Raw genomic sequence first — 9875 nt, forward strand, 5'->3', positions numbered from 1 at the left:
TTACTGTTCCTAGCAAAGAAGATTATCTCCATCTACTCTCTCAGTTGTCATTTCCCAGTTTACAGATCAGCCATTTTTAGTTCTCGTGGTACAATCAGTTGTGTTCAGAGCTTGGTGTTATGGAATCAAAATTATGATCTCTTTTTTAGGGACACTATCTCCTGAGTATACCACAGATGGGTACTGTTAGACTAGGGTTATTGGTATACACTGAAAATTGTCTAATAATAACATTGGCCTTGATAAGATGGAGAAAAGGTTAACAATCTTTAACTAGCATAAATTGTTTTGGTTTTTGAGAAAAAGACCTTGTTTTGCAATTGATGTGAGAAAGCTATGTTTGTACCATTCACAAGTGATTTACAAAATATCTGCTTAAATGAACTCAGACCAATAACCAGGTTTCTGTTCATTCAAAAAAGAAATAAATGAGGGGGTATTCAAGATGGAGGCATGAGAGGTGAGATGGAGAATTCCTCCCAAAACCACAAATAGTATGAAAATATAGTTAATTGCTACAACTAACCCTAAAACAGCAACAAGAAAGGAGGCTGAACCAGACCACATGCAGACCTCATGAACAGAGCAGATCTCAGGAACACAGGGTAACATATGAAAGCCTTTATCAGGCGGGACCCAAACCCTTTCCCCACCCCAGCTCACAGGTGGGAGGAAGAGAAATGGAGTTGGGGAAGGGGTCGAAGCCTAGAACTGCTGAACAAGGAGCCCTGGAGGTCTGCATTGGGAGCAGAAACCTACACTGTGTGGTGGTCTGGATGTTGGGGAGCTCAAACAGGTGGAGTGCTTGAGAGACAGATTATGGCCATTTGGGGAGGAGGGTATCCACACCTGGCTACTCTGGGACAAAGGAAAGGCAGATGGTTTGAGAGGCTTCCTCGCAGCGAGAGGGCTGTTGAAGGATCAGGGTTTGCACTGAGCTTGCTGCGTGGGGGAGGCAAGAGCTGTACAAGGTTGTCTGGGCAAGCTCTGCCCAGCTGGTTGGGAACTTTGAGGAGCTTCAGGTGCCCCATCCCCCTGGCTGCCTACTCAGCTCTGAGTCCCCCCACTGTGATATGCAGCCTGCTGCGCCTTCCTCCTGGCCTGCCGGCACCAGTTCACAAACTGGCAATCACTGTGCTGGCATCAGGCCAGCCAGAAGGATGCTCAGCCTACAACAGCTATAGCCGCAAAGCACAGAGACTTACACCTGTGTGCTTGGCCCACTGGCTCTGACACTGGAGAGAGGCACTGCAGATGGGAATCAGAAAACAGATCTTTCCTCCCCCCAGGCACCAACTCTGCTCCCCTACAACCTACAATCTCACTGTAGGAGCTGAGCAGCTCCAGAAACTGGAGCTTCTGGGCACTAGTGGGCACCACACAGAAATATGAAATGTCAAAAGAACATGGTTCAAACCAAAATCTCACAAACCAAAGAAAAACAGCCTAATGAAACTGAACTCACCAATGTGCCTGAAATAGAATTTAAAATAAGAATCATAAACATGCTTATGGAGGTATATAAAAATATTCAATAACTCAGGAAAGAATTCAAGTCAGAGATTTGATCATTAAGAAATTCCATATCTGAAAAGAAACATACAATGGAGGGATTATAAAGCAGATTAGATGTAGTAGAAGAGACAGTAAATGGAATAGAAATTAGAGAAGAGGAATACAAAGAAGCTGAGGCACAAAGAGAAAAAAAGAATGTCTAAGAATGAAATAATATTGAGAGAATTGTATGACCAATTCAAACGGAACAATATTTGTATTATAGCATACCAGAAGAAGAGAGAGAAAAAGGGATAGAAAGTGTCATTGAGGAGGTAATTACTGGAAACTTCCCCAATCTGGGGAAGGAGATCGTCTCTCAGGCCATGGAGGTGCACAGATCTCCCAACACAAGGGACCCAAGGAAGACAACATCAAGACATATAATAATTTAAATGGCAAAGACACTTTCAAAAAGCAGCTAGAGAGAGAAAAAAGATCACATACAAAGGAACACCCATCAGGCTATCATCAGACTTCTCAACAGAAACCTTACAGGCCAGAAGGCAGTGGCATGATATATTTAATGCAATGAAGCAGAAGGGCCTTGAACCAAGAATACTATACCTGGCAAGGTTATCATTTAAATTTGAAGGAAGGATTAAACAATTTTCAGATAAGAAAAAGTTGAGAGAATTTACCTCCCACAAACCATCTCGACAGTGCATTTTGGAGGGACTCCTATAGATGGAAGTATTCCTAAGGCTAAATAGATGTCACCCAAGAGATAGACAAAGAGCACAGAATATGGTTCATAACATACAAAGAATGAAGGAGGAAGAAAAAGGAGGAAAAAAAAATGAAGAACCTTTAGGTTGTGTTTATAATAGCACATGAAGTGCATTAAATTAGACTGTTAGATAGTAAGGGAATTACTCTTGAACCTTTGGTAACCACGAATCAAAAGCCTGCAATGGCAATAAGTACATACTTGTTGATAACCACCCTAAATGTACATGGTCTGAATACACCAATCAAAAGTCACAGAGTCACTGAATGGATTAAAAAAACAAGACCCATGTTTATGCTGCCTATAACAGACTCACTTCAAACACAAAAACATACACAGACTGAAAGTAAAGCGGTGGAAAAAGATATTTCATGCAACTAACAGGGAGAAAAAAGAAGGAGTTACAGTACTTGTATCGGACAAAATACACTTCAAAACAAAGAAAGTAACAAGGGACAAAGAAGGACATTACATGATAAAAGGGTCAGTCCAACAAGAAGATATAACTGTTATAAATATCTATGCACCCAACACAAGATCACCTACATATGTGAAACAAATACTAAAAGAATTAATGGGGGAAATAGAATGCAATGCATTCATTTTAGGAGACTTCAACACACTCCAAAGGACAGTTCAACCAGACAGAAAATAAGTAAAGAGACAGAGGCACTGAACAACATATTAGAACAGATGGACCTAATGGACATCTACAGAACACTCCATCCAAAAGTAACAGGACACACATTCTTCTCAAGTGCACATGGAACATTTTCAAGAATAGATCATATACTAGGCCACAAAAAGAACTTCAGTAAATTAAAAAAGACTGAAATTGTACCAACCAGTTCTCTGATCACAAATGTATGAAACTAGAAATAAACTACACAAAGAAAATGAAAAAGCCCACAAACACATGGAGGCTTAATAACATGCTCCTAAATAATCAATGGATAAATGACCAAATAAAAACAGAGATCAAGAAATATATGGAGATAAATGAGAACAATCATTCAACAACACAAAATCTGTGGGACGAAGTGAAGGCCGTGCTAATAAGGAAATATACTGCAATACAGGCAAACCTCAGAAAAGAAGGACAATCCCAAATGAACAGTTTAAACTCACAATTAATGAAACTAGAAAAGAAGAACAAATGAGGCCCAAAGTCAGTAGAAGGAGGGACATAATAGAGATTAAAGCAAAAATAAATAAAATTGAGAAGAATAAAACAATAGAAAGAATCAATGAAAGCAGGAGCTGGTTCTTCATGAAAATAAACAAAACAGATAAACCCCTGAGCCAGACTAATCAAGAAAAAAAGAGAGTCTACACACATATACAGAATCAGAAATGAGAAAGGAAAAATCACCATGGACACCACAGAAATACAAATAATTATGAAAGAATACTATGAAAAATGATACGGTAACAAACTGGATAACCTAGAAGAAATGGACAATGTTCTAGAAAAATACAACATTTTAAAGCTGACCCAGGAAGAAACAGAAAATCTGAATAGGCCAATTAGCAGCAAAGAAATTGAATTGGTAATCAAAAAACTACTTAAGAACAAACCCTTGGAACAGATGGTTTCACTACTGAATTTTATCAAACATTTAGTGAAGACCTAATACCCATCCTCCTCAAAGTTTTCCAAAAAGTAGAAGAGGAGAGAATACTCCCAAATTCATTCTACGAGGACAACATCACTCTAATACCAAAATCAGGCAAAAACACAACAAAAAAAGAAAATTACAGACCAATATCCCTGAGGAACATAGACGCAAAAATACTCAACAAAATATTAGCAAAATGAATTAAAAAATACATTGAAAAGATCATCCATCATGATCAAGTGGGATTCATCCCAGGGATGCAAGGATGTTACAACATTCAAAAATCCATCAACATCATACACCACATCAACAAAAAGAAGGACAAAAACCACATTATCATCTCCATAGATGCTGAAAATCCTTTGACAAAATTAAAGATCCAGTCATGATAAAAACTCTCAACAAAATGGGTATAGAGGGCAACTACCTCAAAATAATAAAGGCCATATATGTCAAACCCACAGACAACATTATACTTAACAGTGAGGAGCTGAAAGGTTTTTCATTTAAGATCAGGAACAAGACAAGGATGCCCACTCTCCCCACTTTTATTCAACATAGTTCTGGAGGTCCTAACCATGGCAAACAGACAACACAAAGAAATAAAAGGCATCCATATTAGCAAGGAAGAAGTCAAACTGTCCCTCTTTGCAGATGACATGATATTGTACATAAAAAACCCTAAAGAATACATTCCCAAACTACTAGATCTTACACCTGAATTCAGCAAAGTTGTGGGATACAAAATTAATACACAGAAATCTGTGGCTTTCCTTTACACTAACGATGAACTAGCAGAAAGAGAAATCAGGAAAACAATTCTATTCACAATTGCATCAAAAAGAATAAAATATCTAGGAATAAACCTAACCAAGGAAGTGAAAGACCTATACCCTGAAAACTATAAGACACTCTTAAAAGAAACTAAAGAGTACACTAATAAATGGAAATTCATCCCATGTTCTTGGCTAGGAAGAATTAATATTGTCAAAATGGCCATCCTGCCTAAAGCAATCTACAGATTCAAGGCAATCCCTATCAAAATACCAACAGCATTCTTCAATGAACTAGAGAAAATAGTTCTAAAATTCATATGGAACCACAAAAGACCCTGAATAGCCAAAGCAATCCTGAGAACAAAGAATAAAGCAGGGGGAATTATGCTCCCCAACTTCAAGCTCTACTACAAAGCCACAGTAATCAAGACAATCTGTTACTGGCACAAGAACAGACCCATACACCAGTGGAACAGACTAGAGAGTTCAGATATAAACCCAAGCATATACATGTAAGAAAATGAAAATGGATTAATGTGTAACTGTGTACACAAAAGTAAACTCAAAATGGATCAAAGACCTGAACGCAAGTCATGAAACCATAAAACTCTTAGAAAAAAGCATAGGCAAAAATCTCTTGGACATAAACATGAGCAATTTCTTCATGAACATATCTCCCTGGGCAAGGGAAACAAAAGCAAAAATGAACAAGTGTGACTATATCAAACTAAAAAGCTTCTATACAGTAAAGGATATCATCAGTAGAACAAAAAGAGATCCTACAGTATGGGAGAATATATTCATAAATGACAGATCCGATAAAGGGTTGACATCCAAAATTTATAAAGAGTTCACCCACCTCAACAAACAAAAAGCAAATAATCCAATAAAGAAATGGGCACAGGATCTGAACAGACACTTCTCCAAAGAAGAAATTCAGATGGCCAACAGACACATGAAAAGATGCTCTACATTGGTAATCATCATGGAAATGCAAATTAAAACCACAATGAGATATCACCTCACACCAGTTAGGATGGTCAACATCCATAGACAAACAACAACAAATGTTGGCAAGGATGTGGAGAAAGGGGAACCCTCCTACACTGCTGGTGGGAATGTAGACTAGTTCAACCACTGTGGAAAGCAGTATGGAGGTTCCTCAAAAAGCTCAAAATAGAAATACCATTTGACTCAGGAATTCCACTCCTAGGAATTTACCCTAAGAATGCATCAGCCCAGTTTGAACAAGACATATGCACTCCTTTGTTTATTGCAGCACTATTTACAATAGCCAAGAAATAGAAGCAACCTAAGTGTCCATCAGTAGATGAATGGATAAAGAAGATGTGGTACATTTACACAATGGAATATTATTCAGCCATAAGAAGAAAACAAATCCTACCATTTGCAACAACATGGATGGAGCTAGAGGGTATTATGCTCAGTGAAATAAGCCAGGCAGAAAAAGACAAGTCTCAAATGATTTCACTCATCTGTGGAGTATAAGAACAACAAAAAAAAAAAAAAAAAAAAAAACTGAAGGAGCAAAACGGCAGCAGACTGAAAGAACCCAAGAATGGACTAACAGTTACCAAAGGGAAAGGGACTGGGAAAGATGGGTGGGAAAGAAGGGACAAGGGGGAAAATGGGGCATTGCGATTAGCATACATAGTGTAGGGGGGTGGGGAAATGGGGAAGGCAGTATATACAGAGAAGACAAGTAATGATTCTATAGCATCTTACTATGCTGATGGACAGTGACTGTAATTGGGTATGTGGGGGGGACTTGATAGTAGGGGGAGTCTAGTGACCATAATGTTGTTCAAGTAATTGTACACTAATGATATAAAAAAATAAAATAATGAAAATAAATAAAAAACAAGTGAATATTTAATTGTATTCAAATTTAAGACACTCAACTAATTTAAACATAGAGAAATAATAATTCATACTATGATATAAGAAACAACGCACCATTTTAACTTTATTGAGGTGGCAGACAGCCATAACTATATATTTAAAGTCAACAATGTGATGCTTTGATATACATAATAGACATTTTGACTTTAATAAAAGTAGTTTTGACTGGTAAAGGCTAAGTTCAGTTGAGAGTTAAGACAAAATATCTTTTAGATAAGCCGACATAAAATGTGTTTTTGTTTTTCATCATTAGGCTTTCTAATGTATTATGCAGGGAACTGTTCTAACTCCTAACTCTACTTTGGCTATACAGAGAGTGGGAAGAATGTGCGATATGGTAATTACCAGCCAGCTGAATGAAATCCACACAAAACTTTGGTTTTCCAACCTAAAAGGAGTCATAAAACCTCAGAGCTTCAGCATAGAAGCCATCTTACTCAACTCTTTATCACTCCAATGAGGACACTGAGGCTCAGGGTAGAAAATAACTTGCTTAGTGTGCACCAGGGCAGAATCTGGCTCTTTAAACTTCTGATCTAGATGGTTTTCTACTTTGCCACACAGTTTCCAGCTCAGATCAATGTTTTCTCAAATACAGGACAGCTAAGAGGCTCTTAGGCTCTTCCAGGGGAAATGAGTCTGTGAATGGGTGATTTATTGCTGCAATAATGCTTAGCTTCGAAATGCCCAAGGAAAGAAAACAAACTCTTATAGGTACTGCATGAATGAAACCCAAGGACTCTTTATACATAGACATTGTGATTCCATCATCAGAAAGGAGAGGTTAGGGATGGGGAATAATTTAGAAAATATACGAAATTACTGAGAGCATTTTGCAGTATTGGTATTGCATATTTTTATTCTTTTGGTAGCAATGGAAAGCAAAAGATAATCTCACACAGATTAGAAAGGCATTAATTTTAGGCAAGTCTGGGAGCAACTATGTGGAACAATTTTTCTAGCAGGTTGAATGTACCTAAGTCCACTTCAATATTTGTGGTTAAAAAAAATTCATACTAAGGAATAATATATAGCAAATAAAAAGAATAAAAACTAGATGTTGAATGACTAGTTAATTCATAGTACTAGATTAGCAGAACCAAGATGCAGAATAATGTTTATTTATATTTACATTTAAACACATATATGCAAATCCCTATATATTTTAATGCATGTATAAAGTGCTATCTATAAATGCATGGTAAAAAGGCTTGAATGATACACTGTAGACAGCACTTCCAATGCAGGACAGATTTTACCCTCCTGGAGACATTTGATAATGTCTAGACACATTTTTGGTTATCACAGGTAGGGATAGGGAAAGAGCTAATGGCATCTTGGAGATTGAAGCCAGAATGTGACTACACATCCTTCCAGACAGCCTCACCACAAAGAATTATCTTATCCAAATGTCAGGAGTGTGGACCTTCAGAAACCCTGCTCTCAACTGATAACAAAGGTTTTCTCTGTAGAGTCAAGTGAAACCTAAGAAATAGAATTTGGAAACTCCAAGCAGAGATTCCACTTTATTTCTACTTATTTTTATTTCCATGAATGAGAATGTATATCACTGGTTAAGATTTTTTTTAATGAAGTTTAAAACACAACAGATGCACAAATATATTACCAAATTTGGATTTCCCCTTAAACCCATTAACATGAAAAACATGATGACTCTTTAAGCAAGTTGGTGATAAGTGGTATTTAATGGTACAGTCTGGTGTGTTGAGAGCAATGCAAGCAAAATTTTGCTTCTCCAGGGTGAGTGGCAATTTATGGACTGTAAATGGGAAAGACTGCTAATTTCATTCATTATGCTACAGTTTTGTTTTATGAAGGAGGCTGGTGAATTTACAAGTTAAATAAGGAAAATTCTGATTTCTATTTGTAGGATTTGTTGGTTGGGAAATACTTTCCAAATACTGTTGAAACGTTCGCAGTCTCTAACTCATCTCTTGCAGGGCTTCTACAGACATCTATTTAGAATTTCTTTTAAGTGATGAGTAAGACCTCTCTCAGCATTACTCTTAAGTCTGCATGTGTGTCTATGTTCTTTAAAGTATATGCTTGAGTATTTTCAGTGATGAGCCATCTCACAGGCCAGCTTCTTGTATTATTTTACTGTGAAATATTGCCAGCAGATGGAGAGTTGAAAAAAATGCTTTAATAAACATCTATGTGGATATTAGCTAGGATGAATGGATGTTAATGATTTGCCATATTGGATTCAAATTTCACTCCCCTCCTCAATTGTTCTTTCTCTTTTTAGAAAAGAGAGCATTATAGGTAAGGCTACAAACCTGTTTATTCATTTACCTTCCCTACCCAGAAGTTACCCTTGTTCTGAACTTGATGTAATTCTTCCCACCTGTTTTTATTCCTTTACACATATATTCGTCTATCATACCCACACATACTTATATTTGGTTTGCTTTAAAAATTTGGGTGAATGGTATCCTTTTGCATTATCTTTCATCAAATGATGGTATCAGTCATTGGGGGCATAAGTCGTGCTAGTTGATTCATTTGAAATGGTACATGTATCATACTCCATCATGTTATAATTTATCCATTTTCCATTCAGTTAAAAAAAATTTTATAAGTAATGCTGCAATGAACATCGCTGTTCAAGTTTCTATGGTTATATGAATGGAAGTTCCTCTAGGCAAATATTTCCAGAAATGAAATTGCTGAACAATAAGAGATACACAGCCTTGATATTACTAGATGACAGATTAACATTCTGCTCTTCAAAGTGTTTCAATTAATTTATAGTCTCACCAAAAGGGTGTAAGACTTCCTGTGTCTCCGTATCCTTGCAAACACCTGCTCCTTTAAGATTTTTGGCAAAAATTACTCTATGGCCATAAAATAGGATGTCACTTAATTTTATTCTGAGTTTTTCTGATTACTAATAATTGAACAACCTGAAATCTTTTAACCATGGTGTATATTCTGGGTACTAATTTTTGTCTATGATATATATATATATATTATGAATTCATAAGATTTTCTTTTTACAGATTGTGCTTTTGCTGTCAAGTCTAAGAACTTTTACTCAGTTTTAGAACCAAACATTTTTTCCTTTATTTTTTTCTAAGAGTTTTAGTGTTTTGTGCTTTACATTTAAGTTCATGATTCATTTTGTGTTAATTGCTGTATAACATGTGAGACTAAGACCAAGGCTCACTTTTTTAAAAACTATGACTGTTTGATTTTACCAGACCACTTGTTGAAAAGGCTATTTTTCCTCTATTGAACTGCTTTTATATC

Source organism: Manis javanica, chromosome 3 (assembly GCF_040802235.1).
Source record: "Manis javanica isolate MJ-LG chromosome 3, MJ_LKY, whole genome shotgun sequence".
Classification (NCBI taxonomy): Eukaryota; Metazoa; Chordata; class Mammalia; order Pholidota; family Manidae; genus Manis; species Manis javanica.